General features: G+C 33.3%; 1 protein-coding gene across 1 annotated transcript in view; it reads left to right on the top strand.

The window, feature by feature from the left end:
• Positions 1–10,023: 10,023 nt before the first annotated feature.
• LOC123702712 (cGMP-specific 3',5'-cyclic phosphodiesterase-like) overlaps positions 10,024–14,531 on the top strand; it is a 67,626-nt gene continuing 63,118 nt past the window's right edge. Inside the window, exon 1 of the mRNA XM_045650497.1 lies at positions 10,024–10,220. The gene's annotated coding sequence lies outside the window, so the exon portion shown is untranslated. The remainder of the gene's footprint in view (positions 10,221–14,531) is intronic.

A 14,531-nucleotide genomic window follows, 5' to 3' on the forward strand; every position in this document is an offset into this window, starting at 1 on the left:
GTCATTTAATAATATAAGGTTTATTATGGTTTAGTGATTATATAAAAAGCCAATTAGCTCTAATGCAATGTGTCATCTATTGTGTGTAATTTATTGAAACTATGTCAAAATGACGCATTTTGTTTGTGTAAATGGAATAATAAATGTTAGTGTGTTTTGTGGGATTTTATTTACTAATTGACAAAAATATAAAAAGTTTGAAACATATGAATGTCTGTTTTTAAGTGTAAAAGATATTTATTTTTTACCAAAAAACTATATTTAATTAGGATAGATTAAATTTCAAAACTCATGTTTTAGTTAATTGATACTAAATATTAAGAAATAAAATTAATTTAAATGTTTAGCAAAATGCGTCATTATAAAAAGTTTTATTCGAATGATTGGAACATTAACTAAGGTATGTTAAGTTGTATTATATTTATTGTCATCATGTGTATGGAGAACTCCCTTGCCAAAATTATCTTCCAATACAAAGGAAATTGTATATTATCCGATAAGTTAATTATTTTTAACTCTGCAAACTATTTTGATTAAATTAATTGTAATAAAATGTATGCATGTTAGTATCACTTATAGACCGGGAGATACTGACACAAAATTTCGAGTCATTTGTAACAGGATGGCGGTTCTACAGGGGTCTTAGTACGCAATGACAAAAAGAAAAACGATGGTGTGAAAGCTGGTACCGGCGGCTTAGTCGCGTGGGCGTTAGTCGAACTCGTCGGAAAATAGCAAAAGTCAAACGATTTGTAACAGTATGGCACTTATTTTTCCTGTGAGTTTGAGGATCAACGAATATAAATACAAAATTTCAAAGATCTAGGTGTTGGAAATCTTCACTTATATAAATTAATACTAAATTAATTTTTCAAGTATGACAGCACTTTTTCCCCCTACTAGAAGTATGGCAAATATAATAATGGTCACATTTTATCAAATACTCTCCAAAAATCCAAATGCAATACTGGTACAAAAAGTTTGGCGAAATAAAAATTTTTTGCAGATTTTCGGCGGTATGGCGACCATTTGGAATCGTCCGAAAAGTATGGCATGGCGATTTTCGTAAATGGCTGCACGACGATGGTTACCTGTGCAAAAGTTAGCCTGACACAAATGGTTGAATAATTGTTTTATTTAAATCAACACATTCGCGTCGGTATGGCGGGCTGTAAGTCACACCGGAAAAGTATGGCATGACACTACCGCCTACTTCTTTTTTATGGGCTATCGGTAAATTCTAAAATTTTTGTGTTACAAATCGTTTGACTTTCGCTATTTTTCCGACGAGTTCGACTAACGCCCACGCGACTAAGCCGCCGGTACCAGCGTTCACACCATCGTTTTTCTTTTTGTCATTGCGTACTAAGACCCCTGTAGAACCGCCATCCTGTTAAAAATGACTCGAAATTTTGTGTCAGTATCTCCCGGTCTATGATTTTAACTGTCGTGACGACGTATTGAGACTTAGTCGTGACGATTTTTTTATCGGTACGATGAAAATATAATAAAACAGTTAAAATTGTTAACAAAACAGATACCTATAAAATTAAGCAGTTGTACTATTTCATCCAAATTAACATGACATTACCATGGCAACGGGCTTTGGTGGGATTCAAAAACATGTGAATCCCACCAAACATTATACCAATCCGCACTTGGCCAGCATGGTGGATTATGGCCTGATGGGAGGGGGATACCTTAGGGGATCCCTACCCGTGTCCGATTAGTAGGCACCTAATGGGCCAATTATGATGATGATGATGATAAGACAGAGAAAGTAGTAGGTTCGCTTTGTAACTCCTGCAAGTAGTTGGTGATAGTTTAGAACTTCTATATTTTTGTGTGATTATGTAAAAAAGCGTCTGTTTATAGTGAATTTTATTGTGAAAATTTGTGCTTCTTAGATATGTATAGAAAATTCACTGTAAATGCTATAAGTATCTTCTGTAATTGGCTAGCTAAAAAAGGGCTAGTTCAGAACTTGTAAATGAAAGAAAGAAAGACTATTTAACACTTTTGAACGTATAGGTATTTTTATAAATTATAGTTTGTCATTATATGTATGGGATAAGGTAAGCAGAACTTATCAAGAAGTTGTGAAACTGGCTATAAAACGCGTGTAAAACATTAAATTTGTTTTTTTGGTGCTCTAATAATTGTATTTTACTAAAAGGGGGTTATTCTTATACTAAGGTCTAATGGATGACTCAAAATATCATTCATTGTCATTAATTTAACAAGATCTCTTCGTATTAGACGGATATTGACTTATATTCATTTGTTTTAGTGTATAAAACTTTGTTTTTCAATATTTTTTTTTAATTTTATATATTTAACTACTTTTTAGTTTGTAATAGGCAATTTATTGTCTACCATATTACTTAAAAGTTAAAATACGTGTTTAACTTTTTATTATAGATTCAACGTAGAAAAGGAAAATATTGGTTGAAAAATCATACAAGGCTCATCATACCCTATAGTTCTGTATACATATATTAAGTTTGCATTGTAAATCACTATAGCTATAATAATAATTATTATTAATTAATATTATTATTGTATAAATATCTACTCTTTGTGAGGGTATCGATCATTTGTATTTCCTTGTACATTTAAAACTGTGTTTATCAATGTTACTGCAAATTTATTTTAAGTACTATTAAATTAATGTTTAAATAATGTTGTGTTTTATTCCTGATTCCTTTATTAACAGATATATTAACTAGCTGACCCGGCAAAAGTTCTGCCACGACATTTACCACTTAAAACTTCATAAAAATCGATCAAGCCGTTGTGTAGTTTGGTGAGTGTTTGACACGGACATTTTTATAAATGTTAATTGATAAATTAATTTACGATGTTTGAGACTGTCTGCCTTATAATCTCTTAGTAAAAAATTTAACATCTCATGAAACAATATGTAATACAAATACTTACACATATTTAATTGCTACCTACCGGCTTTTATTTTATTGTATTACTTTCATAGTAATACAAACACTAGTTACTACTAAATAGTAATCATAATATAGGTATTCGCAATATACACGACCCAGAGTTTGAAAATCGTTTACCTTTATTGTTCAAATAATCCATGAAGCTGTAAGTTTATACCTACCCAGGTATTATTTGTATTCTAAGATTTGTATGTATAACCACGATAATAGCAATAGATATATTTTTATCAATCAACCTGAACCAATAGTTATTAGGCATAAATAATATAAATCCATTATCTGACATCTGTTTGCTTCTCGAAAGTTTAAAATTAGGTAAAAAGATAGTCTAGAAAGGGAAGAGAGATATTGCATTAATTTGGACTATTCTTGATTGCATTAAAACATAAACAAGGAAGTTTACCAATTTAATATTCACTTATCGATTAGAGCAAACATTCGACTCAATTTTTATGGGTGTCTCAAATTTGATCTCATCACATAAATCTCGGGAAGGCCTCGTAAACATGCTATTTTATGGCATCTAATTACAAGAGGTTATTGCTATAACGTAGGCTGTAGCCTGTAGGGGGCGCTGTAGCTTGTGTGGTGTGAGTTATGACTTTTAAGCGGGAGGTTGTAGAAACTACATTAAATATAAATAAACATATTATATTCTTGCTATATCTAACTACACACATAATATACATAGAACAAGAAAAAAACATGTATGCGTGTACTGTGTACTAGTGTACACACGTAAGAAGTGAAACTTCTTTATGACCTTATTTTTCAAAAAATATTTTTTTAATAACTATGCAACTTTACATAAATACGTCGAATCACGCGTGGTAGGGATAAGAAAAAGATGGTGCGTAATGGAAAAATGTCACGTTTACCGAAAAAATGTTACACTACATTTTTTCCAACCCCGATAAAGAAGTTTCACTTCAATAAAATCCAATTCGGCATTCGAAAAAAAAACATGAACTGGGTAAGTTGTTAACTATTTGTCTCTGCATTATCAATTATGTATAAAGAACGGTGAACAAATTAAAAATGAATTAATACCATCTTAACGAACTTTTAACAGGCTACGATAGGCTATGGGCGATAATCCACCACAAGTGGTCAACATGATATTATGCAAAAAAGTTAATTAATGATTATAAAAAATATACCAGCCGAACTGATAACCTCCACCTTTTTTTGAAGTCGGTTAAAAATATCATCGGGTAATACCTGCATGTAGAGTTAGAGCGACAAAAAATAGCCTAGCCTCTTTATAAAACAGCGCTATTAAACAGCTAATTAAGGTAGTTGATTGACACATTCATACTTATAGTCATTTAGTTTTCCTCACCGCGAACGCTTGTAACTCGCATCAATTTGGAGTACGAGGCACAGCTATGACGCCAACATAATTAGATCTATCTTCCCTCCCATCGTGAACTGAAAATTGTGTTATTCTACGATTTGTACCGCATATCGAGGCTCTAATAACATTGGTGGCATTCAGACGCTTCGAGGAAATGAAATGAACTTCGCATAAAAATAGAAAGTGCGTCATAGGAGTGTCACTTTATTGTGATGTTTTGTACTTTATTTTATCACTAACTTCTGGACTTACCTTTAGATTGACTTCCCTAAGTGATAATAATTATGTGGACCTGTTTAGGTAGGTATTCGATTGCTTTGAATGTACAAATTTTATAATACCGACTGACTACTTTATTAGTTAGTTCTACATAAAAAAATCAATTTATATCTAAGTACAGGAAAATTGAACTGAATTAAATTTTGCTATGTTAAAAAACCCATATTAGTTACCCAAATATTTTCCAAATTTTTCCTTAAGTATTCTTCATCTGAAATTAAAGTTCTTTATTTTTTTCACGTTTTGCCTTTTTAAAGGTAGACCTGCCTATTATATAGGTAGATATAAATATTTGACAATGTTAAAAACGTAGAATAAAATAACATTTTTCGTCGTTCAACAAAATATTATAATGAGATTGACTTTTCTGTAGAAAAGGTCAAACAGAATTATTCCAAAAGCTTAGGTTAGAAGAGACAGCAAAACGGACGGGAAATTGAGAATATTAAAAAAGTTAACGTAAAAATTTGCAGTGAGATACCTGTACATAGGTACATGTAGGTAATTATGACATGACAGCTCTTAAGTTTTCATTAGATTGCTTGTTTGTAACTTTGTAAGGAACAATAATTGCCTTATACTGGAACCATACCTACGTTCCTTTAAATATATTGATGCTATAAAAGATAAGGAAAGAATAGAGCATTGGTGAAAAAGGCATCGATTACTAAATAGTTACTTTATTAGATGCGATAAGGGTGAGAAAAGGGTATGACTTTAACGCCAGCAATCCATGTGTAGAGGCGTAAGGTCTGCAAACGATCATAAAACTCTACAAATGTTCATGGGCGGTAGCGCTTAGTGCTTACCATCAGGCGCCCCACCAACAGCTCCTTTCCCGACGCGGACGGCAGGACGGTGACATCTATACCTCACTACATAGTATAAAACAAAGTCGTTTTCTCTGTCTCTAGACTCTATGTCCCTATGTCCATTTGTATATGCTTAAATCTTTAAAACTACGCAACGGATTTTGATGCGATTTTTTTAACAGATAGAGTGATTCAAGAGGAAGGTTTTAGTATATAATTTATAAGGTTTTAGACAAAGCGGGTGAAGCCGCGGGTGGTAAGCTAGTATATTATTATAAAGCTGAAGAATTTGTTTTTTTGATTAAACGCGCTAATCTCAGGAACTACTGGTCCAATTCGAAAAATTCTTTCGGTGTTAGATAGCCCATTTATCGAGGAAGGCTATAGGCTGTATATCATCACGCTAAGATCGACAGGAGCGGAGCAATGCGGGTGTAACCGCGGGGCACAGCTAGTAAAAAATATAAATGTAGCAATAGCAATTAGCAACTTATGTGCAGAAAAAAAATAAAAGAGTAAGGAAATTCTGCTAACTGCCCTAACTGCCCTATACCGCCTAAACTGTACAATCTATTACCTACATAAAACATGTTTTAAAACATTGCCATCCATATGAAATGCATTAAATTCCATCCTATTCTGGAAAATACGGCATGCAATTGTGCGAGTAAATACCTAGATACAGGCTAGGAAACCTAATAACGCTATTTCTGTGCACCCCACTGGGAAAGGGGTTTATTTAAATAGCTATTATGTGTTCATATGTTTGTTCATGCATACTCTGAGCTTGACAATGGAACGGAGTTCAATTAAAGTTCAGTGATTGAGTTATAGATGGCCTCTAGAGTATTGTTTTGTTATCTATTTGTGGATGGAAATAGATGATATTTATTTAATTATTTATGCACAAATGGATAATTTAATATTTATAAGTGTGGTTATTAATAAATTATTGCATTTGTGGAGGTAAGTAATCTTAAAACATGTAAATAATGAAAATTTTGCAGTAATGAAAAAATAAGCAATTACGATAAATATTTTAAGTAGTTTCTAAATTAAGGCTCTAGTGTTTTATTTTAACTACGGTAGTATCCATTTTGAATCCTAGGTACTCTTTTATATTATGAAAGGAAGCAATCAACCTGACTAATCACCTTAAAGTATATAATGTCGCCCTTTAGAGTAAGTAGGTATATCGCTCAGATCCACTCACTACATCGAGACCTTTGTTAAGGCTCTTTTGTTGAAACCCTTAAATCGTTGTATTTGGAAATAATGTTGTAAGAGAAAAGATTCATATTTCCGCACGCGGGAAAACAATTTAATTAGTTAAATACCTATGTGATGTAAAATGATGATCCCTTCTACCTACTTAGTCTATGTTGTAAGCTGTTGTAACTACGTGATCTATTCATTATAATTTCATAATCAACTACCCTCCAATGAGACGTTGAATTGTATTTGTTATATTGTATAGTTTGGTACCTAAGTGTTAAAATATGTGTACAAGATACGATGGGATTGGCATCGTCCTTTAGGACAAAAATCCCTACTTAAAATTTTTTTTTATTATTTTTTTTAATTTCACCATCGAACTGCTCGTCACAAGTTGAAATATCACCCTCAACATCTGGATACTTGGCGCTCATCCACCGTGCGATTTAGGAGGAACTTTCTGCCACGCACCACTCCTCTGTGGAACGACCTTCCGAGCTCAGCATTTCCGGACAGATACGACTTAGATTACTTCAAAAAGAGAGCGTACTCTTCCCTAAAAGGCCGGCAACACACCTGCAACCGTACAGGTCTTGTGGGTGATTTATGGACGGCGCCAATCATCGCATTAATCCGATGACGCGCCAGCTCGTTTGCCCGCTAATACATAAAAAAAAATTATTTGCGTAATAAGTTTCGCATCCCGATTCGCATGACGGGACATAAAATTCGTATTATTTTATCGATCGAATTTTTTTAATAACTAGCCCTCTATAAACCTTTTATTAGCTTCACCTGTATGATTGTAAAAAAACACTCTACATTATACACTCGTTACGAAAAAAAAATGGACAGATTTAATTTTTAGGATCCGATCGGTGACAATGCAATAATTTCATGAGTTTTTTTTTTTTTTTTTTTTTTTTTTACTTGAGTAAATGGTAAGTATTTATTACTAGCTGGCAGATATTTTATATACCTACGCAGCCGGCTTATACCGGTTTTGTCTATGAAAACTGCATAATCTTAAACGATAGCTCACGTGCTGGTGGCAAAGTTTTAAGAATTGATCTATTTGAAAAAAAAATGCATCTGGAATTTTATAAGTATTTTTAACGTAGGTACTCAGCGTATGCAAAACTTTATAGTTTGTTTGTTTATTTCAACCTCCTTTGAGCTTAGTATACCAACAGTAGGAAATCCTGTAGGTATAATAGTCAGCCTTCCTCGATAAATGGGCTATCTAACGCCGAAATAATTTTTCAAATCGGTCGTTTAGTTCCTGAGATTAGCTCGTTCAAACAAACAAACTCTCCTTTATAATATTAGTATAGATTTTACGAGTCCGAGTTCCAACGGATTCTGTATACTTAGTTACGATTGTAGGTACCTACGTGGAAATTTTATAGTCCTATTGTGAAATGTTTATCTATTTAGTGTGTTATCTGGAAAACTGTTTTGACTGAGCCATGGAAACTTTTCCATAGTTTTTCTTTATCTTAAGCCAAGATTTTGAGATTTTGATGACTTATCAATGTAGAACAAATTTGTTTATACGAATGATCCGCCCTTGCTTTGTTTAATCCACTGATCTTTATATACCTACCTACTTAATAAATACGTATTCATCTCCCATCTTTACACATTATTATAATATTACCTAAATTACTTATATCGAACACTAGCTGCTCCGCGCGGTTTCACCCCCGTGGCTCCATCCTGTTGCTCGTAGCGTAATGATATATTGTAGCCCATAACCTTCTAGATAAATGGGCATCTAACACCGAAAGAATTTTTAAAAACGGACCTGTAGTTCCCGAGATTAGCGCGTCAAACAAACAAAACTCTAGCTTTATAATATTAGTATAGATTATTATGAAAAAGCTTACCCACGCAATTTTTCTTGCTCTCATAAAGAATAGGTATTTCTACCAATTTTTTAAAATCATTTTAAGTACTTACTTCATTTTTTGATACACTGAAGTGAAAATTTTATTTCGAAGCAGAAGCATGTGGCTCCTTCGATTGGGTATCTCGTCCAAAAAAAAACTCAACAGCTTTACAATAAGGATTTTGAATATCGTATTGGCTGTAAAGGCGTTATCCTGCCATAGCATCTTTCTTTTATTTTGGATTGATTTGATGCTGTTTTTACAGCTTTTATATCCCACGTCCCACAGAGTCAAAACATGTCTCAATCTATAAAAAAAAAAACAAAGTATATACTTGACGTTATTTATTCTTTATTTCTTTGTTAAGTTCGTATTCCTCTGTATTGACGTAATGCTTTCATAGTTTGTTATTTATAAGCGGGTTACGTAAGCACATATCTAGAGAAATCATATAAAAACACACATAAATGTCCATCTTGCGAAGTGCCCTAGGCTAATTGTTTCATGAATGAAACATACTTTCAAGCTTGATCGAAAACAGTGGGGTGTCGTTATAGGGCAAAGATAAGATTGCTTGTAGATGTGTCAAATTTGTAAACTATCTATAGCTGTCTTTGTAATAATTATTGGAACGAAGTTCCTTATTGCGCGTTGTGAAAGAGGGTTTAAACGGTAAAATTCTTACGAAAAGTTGTCACGACACTTTTTGCTAGAGGTGTAAGCAGTGCGGCGTGCGCGTAGTTCTCTGTCTGTCTCTCTCTAACTTGATGATGATGATGATGATTGCTTAATTTATTGCGATGTTATTAACGGATCGGATATGTTTTGAAATTGAATCTTTTGTTTGAGTGATTTATTCATTTTGCGGCTAAGTACGAGATAGGTTAAACAGGAAATCAATATCTTGTAATTTAACGGGATAATTTCAATATTGTACCTACTAGGCTTTAATAGGCTAATATAAATCACATGATCAATAACAATCTTCTTGGAAGACAAAGGTAATAAGTAGTCAAATAGGCATTCCGAGTCCATATTCCAGATATATCATAAACGAGAGATACATACATTTTAAATTTGCTATTTCAGGTTATGAAAATTAGATGAATATTAATTTTCATGAAACATTATGTAAAAAATATTAGGTACTCAATACTATTTCACATTTTCTATTTAATGTTACAACACTTAGGAATATTTACAATTGAATATAGGATATTAACACTGTATGACGACATATTCTCTTAAATTAAACGTGGAAGATTCAATCATGTATAATTGAAATCACGTTAAACCAACAGAATATTTCATCATCATGCTTCAAAATATCTAACGCCCTATCTACGTAAAGCTGACTTATCTAATCTATGTCCCTTTTCCCAGCCGGCGTGCCTGGGCGGGCGGCGCGGCAGGGGGGGTGCTTCGCGATTGGCTCAGTTCACCTCAAAACCGAGCCTTCGTTTCGCTCAGTCCCACAGAGTACTTTTATATAAGTCCGCTTCCAACCGTCGTAGGGGGATAACGCTCGTCCGTGCGCTGCCCCAACCGCGTGTCCTTTTAACTTAAATCCTTTATAAAAACGTGTGCTATCAAAAATATAATCCTCAGTGCGTGATATATTGTGACCCAACTATTGTTTTGTGTGGCCTTTGATGCGATTCAGTTCCACCCCGTAATACGATATTGCTGTTGGGCATTTCAGCGAGTAAGTATCAATCGTTTTATTGTTACCTTTAAGTAATTGCCTTTTATGTGAGCCATTAAAATGGAAATTGAACTCTTGCCTTGCTCTTGTTAGGGGTAACGCATCGACTTCTTTGTGTTTTTACTAAATGCCGTTAACATTTAGAAAACACGTTTAGCATTTAGTTAGTGCCGACATAAAAATATGTATGCGCTATTTCAGCTATAAGCTAGGTATCCAGGATTAATCAAATAAAGATGATTGTTCGTAAAAATGTCGTGTGTTTATGACTCGATCGTAAATATTGATCTCAATGATAACAGTTGTCTTATTACATAATTAAAGTAAGTACTTGTTTAGCCTCGTTCTCTGTATATGGTCTATGAAGAACAAGATCTGAGTGACCGATATATTGTGGACTGTGGTTATATCACCTACTAGGTACAATAATTACGATATAGTGTAATAAACGATTTAAATTCAAGTGGTGCTTATTATGGTATGTCATCGAATCGATTATTAAAGACAACTATTGTTAACAATTATGTACCTAAGTTAAAAATTTCATAGTTTGAATAAAGAACAAAATTTGCACGAATGGCTAAAATTGGCTAAAATTATCCAAGCGCTTTTCTTTTATTACTTCTCTGAAATTAGTAGCCTGTGTAATTAAAAATGTTAAATGGCGTTTTTATTTTTTAAGCTAATAACGAATATCTATGGTAATGAAAATCTTATTGTAATTTCTTGTGTTTCTTTTTGGTAAAGATTCACTTGTCCTGTTGTTGTAAGTTTGATAAGGTTTGGCCGCGTTCATAAAATTTTTTGTCATCATCAAATTAAACAGATTCTATTGTAGGTAGGTAGGGTCATTGCGCCAGTTCGCGTCCACTTAGTGCAGTTGGAAATTTTGAAGGAGAAAATAAAAATGTTCCAGAACAAATTTCAACGCAAAATTTATGTAACGTGTTCATTACATAGTCTATTTTAAGATTTACTTTCAATTGTCTTGGAAATATCATGTGGTTTTTATTTATCTAGACAAATAGCAGAATTAGGCGTTTTACCCAGTTCGCGTCCAAAAATTCCAGTTTGCGTCCACCTGTGGACCAGTTCGCGTCCACCAGCTTAGAAAAGGAATTAAGAGTGTATTGGGTGATTTTTTATCAGATAAATGCAATTAAAAATTAGATTTTAATAAATTATTTATTTACGAATATAGTTATTTAATAAAAACCGGTCAAATGTGAGTGAGACTCGCACACCGAGGGTTCCGTATTAACCTGTTTTTTTTTCATATGTTTTAACTGCAAATGATTATTTTTTAATGTTTCCCTTATTTGTGCTATAAGACGTTGCTTAGTACCAAACTTCAAGTGTCTGTGTTCACGTAAAATACCCTGTAGGTTTTGATTCCCTTGCGAATGTCGAAATTTGCGAAAATTTGCAGCATAAACGGCTGTATCTTTTGATTACTTTGGCTTATAAGTTTGATTTTTTCACTGCTTCAAGGGACCATAGACTTGAGTACCTATTCAATATAAATTTCAGATTTATACCTCCATGCGTTACTGAGAAAAAGGGTCTGTGATCCTACAAGGATTCCGGTTTTTCCTTTTGAGGTTCGGAACCCTAAAATCAACATTCACTGCAAGGAAACTGGAAAAACTTATTTATATTTATCTTCTCATTATTATTAGAACTAAAAATTAACAAAAAACAAAGTTACGTTATGTAAATAAATAATAATCAGTTCTATTAAGATTACCTACCTACCCTATTTTTTAGTTTCTATTCAATTTCTTTTTTGTTTATTTTCTTAACTACAGACTTATTGACTCTCATTCTCAAAGATACTAGTCTCATTCTTAGAATACCCACTATAAAATGAAAAAATAGCATAAAAATTTGCTAATTTGAATGAAAATTTAAATTATCAACTTGTAGTCTTAGTCAAAAATTTACAATCTATTTTAAATACATATTTTAACAAACAATTCATTGCTACGTAATGAAATGAAAAACAATGTGGACGCAACATGTTCTATTGTTATGCACTATAGGTATAGTTTGCGCCCACCGTGGACGCAAAATGGAAGTTGTACAAATTCGATGTAGTAATTCGCGTCCACCTTATTTTAGCTATTAATTGTAAAAGATATAAGCTGATTTATAATCCATACTATTCCATGTTTTGTTAGCAAAGTAAAGAAACAGTTACATATTCAAAAATTCACATTTAACAATAAGATACTTACCGTCGAACGCGACGCTGCGCACTATTTTTTTCTCAAAATTCCGCGCGTTTTAGCTCTTTCGTTTAATAGCCAAAATTAAATATTTTTTTTAAATAGGATAGGCGGTGCGCAGGCTTTTTTTGAATATGTGTGCATGTCTCTTATATATTGAGGTATTATCGGAAATTTTTCCTAGTACAATTTTACTTAAAGTATACTTATTTTCGTGAATTTTCTAAAAGATGTCCGCAAAATGGACGCGAATAGGCATGTGGACGCGAACAGGCGCAATGACCCTAGGTATCTAATGTAATGAGGATATTTTGTTCGCTTAAAAATTATGAAATTACCGTTACAAACTACCTACCTACCTAAGATAACTGATAAGGCTATATTTTTTCCCGGGTCAGTCTGGGCGGAGCCGAGACATTCGGCAGTACTTACCTACCTAGGTATGTTATTCATAAAATTATTCACATTTCGATAGTTTCATGTTCAACAAGACCGGTGGATGTTGTAGGGCTGGATCGTATTCAAGAAAAAGTAAAAAAATGTTTTCAATCGTCAAAATACATTTAGTTACCACCGGTTCGGAAAGCAGATTCCACAGAGAAGATTCGGAAAGAACCTGATCTGTAAATGAAAAAATGTGAACAGTTGAGTACTAGATTTTAATTGCACTGTAAGTATACAAATTTCATAATTATCATACCTACCTTCCTCCATCCTACTTAGGTACATGTAGACCTAATGCACGACATACCTACCTATATTATAAAGACGTAGTATCTAAGGTAGGTATGTTTATCAAATTATCGTGTCGCGGTGTTTGAATCGGCTTTATAGGTCCATCTTCACAAAATCTTAGTTAGGTATTTATTTGAGTTCGAGACATTTTTGGCAACTAGTGAATAATGAGTAGGTACGTCTACGATGCAAGTTACCACTCACTACCACGTTATGGAATACCCTTCCTCCGGCGACATATCGCAACAAATCAGCATCAGTGTCTTCAAGAAGAGTCTACCTTCAGTTCAAAAAGTCGGCAACGCATCTGCAGAAGCCTCTTTAAATGACTATGGGCGGTTGACTCGCACGAATAGGCTCCACGAGCTTGTTTGGCAACTGTAATACCTACGTTTAAGTAATAATAAATATTTAATAGTTAATAACTTAAATTAAAAAAAAAAACACGCGTAAAGCCATGAAATTATTGGATGTTTAGAGGTATGTTGGATGGATGCTCGCGCACGAGCAGCTTTGTCTCCGCAACTATTTTGTCTCTGCAACGATTTTGTTTCTACCACCCATGGGCTAGTATGAAAGTGCGCGCACGTAGCGACGCAACTCCCCATACAATTGATGGGAGAGACAAAATAGTTGCGGAGACAAAGTTGCTCGTGCGCACTAGCTCTTAGGTACCGATCCTTGGAAAGTGTGCAAAGTCCATATAATAAATGAGAATTACCTACGTCCGCACAATATAATAAATATACAGATGAAGCTAATAAAAGCGTGTTAAAAAGCATTAGCTTTAATAATTAGATAGAGCTCTATTTAAATAATATGTTTTTGGTTTATGACAAGTAAAGGGAAATGACAGTCGTCATGTCACCCTGGTTAACCACAAGCGCCATTTTGCATTATTAGTTGTGAACAACTTTACATTGTTATGTGGGAATTTTGGTTTGTTCTTAAATCTCATTTTCAATCTATCTGCGTAAAAAAATGTTAAAATATCAGCGAAAAAACTGTACGTCAAAGGATATAAAATTAACTTTATGCCTTTATAAAAAAGAGAAGCTTTTTAACATTAAATAAAGTTTGAAATTAAACAAGTAGCTTTTGAGGTAACTATATTTTTTAGATATCATCTATCATAATATAATGATTATGTATATACCTATTATGTATTCCATACAGAAGTTTATATATAAATCGGCCTTGTGACCTAACTTACACCAGGTATTCAATGTGTTTTTGATTGCGTCGTTACTGTATTGTCTGTAAGAGATAAAAGTTTAATGTCTATCATAATGATAGATTGTACGAATTGCGAATTGCATTTGGGATTGTTTGGATCGATGTTTACCTG

Source organism: Colias croceus, chromosome 24, assembly GCF_905220415.1.
Source record: "Colias croceus chromosome 24, ilColCroc2.1".
Lineage (NCBI taxonomy): Eukaryota > Metazoa > Arthropoda > Insecta > Lepidoptera > Pieridae > Colias > Colias croceus.